Raw genomic sequence first — 2,234 nt, 5'->3', positions numbered from 1 at the left:
GGCTCTAGAGATGAAAAAAAAACCAAGTTCAGAACCGGACCCGAAAGAAAAAACCCGGACCGGGTTTCTTCAATATCCGAAACCGGTTTTCTCAAATACGTAATCCTATACCCGAAATTACCACGAAAAAATACCTCAAAAAAGTGCAGCCAGTTAGAAATCCCAATCTAAACCCGAAAAATACCCCCAAAAAGGACCCGAAAATAGGGATTTTTCAATACCCGATACTAGGGTATCCAAATACCAGGTTTTAGAATACCCAGTTCTATGCTTGACCCAAACCTGGTGCATGGGGTATGGTTTTTGAAGAGAATACGTGGACCCGAACCCGAACCCGAACCCGAACCCGAACCCGAACCCGACCCGGGTATGGACAATATCCGATTTTCCAATACCTAGTCATACCTGAAACTGGTTCCACACCCGAAACTGGAAATTCAGAAAAACTCAATTTGTGCACCTCTAATGGGCTCCTTTGATGGACATGAAATGTGATGGATCAAAAGGATTGCTTGAACGGCTGAACTAGAACTACCGTGAACACCTATAGTTCTTTAAATGATTTATGAAATTTTGGGGGAGTGCCTCAATTTTAGGGTTCACTATAGGCCTCCAAAACAATTCGGCCGACCCTTCATGCATGTATTAGGACGTTGAAGTTGGATAAAGAAAATAAGTTAGCGATTTGTTGATTTACTTAGGTGTATATAATTTTTAAAAACAAAAATTTAATAATAAGTTTATTTCAGAAGTTGTCTTATGTCCATATACATACATAAACTTATTTAAGCATTTTACAATTCAACAAAAGTATGCATAGTCTCACAAATGCTACCTCACATCTTTTACATTAGGGTCGGGTCGAGCTCATTGCTACAATATCATCAATCAACCGACTCAACTGAATAGAAGATGAACCCCGTCTTAGTTATCGACTCTTTAGCCAAATTTAACCAAGTATTTGCATTTTTGCATAAATGCATCTTGTTTTGATTCCGTAATATCCCTCACTGCCTTTTCAACTAGTAACCGATCACAAGTATCTTTCATGTCTATTCCCAGTTTCCATACCTCTTCCACAAATCTACTGTTCGCAATGTTGGTCCGCAAAGTATGGCCAACAAACCATGGGAACACCCTCTACTATACTCTCCATAGTCGAGTTCCATCCGCTATGTGTCAAAAACCCCACCAATGGCCGGATGGGCTGAGGACATCTTCTTGTGGAGCCCATTCTACTATACACCCGACTTCTTTTGTACGTGCTAGCAACTCAGCCGAAATCCTAGACTCGTCATACCCACCATTGATTGACCCGGGACGTGTCACCCACAAAAAGGGTTTTCCACTATTAACCACACCATACCATATTTCGAGCAATTGTTCAACTGTCATTGTTGCAAGACTCCCTATGCTAACATAAATGACGGTTTTTGGATCGTGCTTATCGAGCCACGACATGCAAGTTCTATCTTCCTTCCAAACACTATTAGAAAATATGTTTTCTTGCGATGATGGTGCTGCATTGGCTTTAAGTTGAGTTTTGTGAAGGGTGTGAAGTGGGCCTATGGTATAAATATTTGGACAAAGTTTTCGCATGTGTGGGAGTACGAGACTATCCAACTCTTCAAACGTGTTGAGTATGAGACCTTGCGCTCGAGGAACCGCGTGAGCTTCTTTCACAATGAGTTCCATAATCGGGTTCGGCAAGTCGATGGAACGACAAAAGCTAGGAAGATCACGTCGTCGAATAATATGCTTTGTTCCTGCCACACTTGTTACCAAACTTGTCTAGATCATTTCCTGAGGAACAAGAAAATAGACTGCTAGCTATAAATTAAATAAATCAAAGCCTATTGCTATTAGTTTACTTTTATATCAAAATACAAAGTTATGAAGTTGATAAGTAAAGTCTTATCAAAAGTTTACAAATTATTTTTTAATATACATTTTTGATACAAAAATATTTTGTAAGTGTTTATCTGAAGTTAGAATCAACGTCATTTAATACTAAATACTTTTAGATTATGTATAAATTAGTAATTTAAGATAATTTCATTCTAAAATACTAAATATGTGAATGCTTGTGAGCGATATAAAAGGGATATATTTTTGTGAAAACATATATTAAAAAAGTTAAATGTACGGGATGCTTGGTGGGTTTTAAATAATACTATTAAAAGATTTTCTTAGAGTTAGCTAACACTAAAAAGTGTTTAGTTTATTAAAAAGAC

At 37.7% G+C, this 2,234-nt stretch overlaps 1 pseudogene; it reads right to left on the bottom strand.

Moving 5' to 3' along the window:
* Positions 1-850: 850 nt before the first annotated feature.
* LOC143604750 (7-deoxyloganetic acid glucosyltransferase pseudogene) lies at positions 851-1,791 on the bottom strand (annotated as a pseudogene).
* Positions 1,792-2,234: the final 443 nt, after the last annotated feature.

Source organism: Bidens hawaiensis, unplaced genomic scaffold, assembly GCF_021521415.1.
Source record: "Bidens hawaiensis isolate Kalapana, Puna unplaced genomic scaffold, B.hawaiensis_p1.1 tig00066410_1, whole genome shotgun sequence".
Lineage (NCBI taxonomy): Eukaryota > Viridiplantae > Streptophyta > Magnoliopsida > Asterales > Asteraceae > Bidens > Bidens hawaiensis.
Note: the sequence above shows the minus strand (reverse complement) of the source record. Positions and strands in the feature narration are given on the sequence as shown.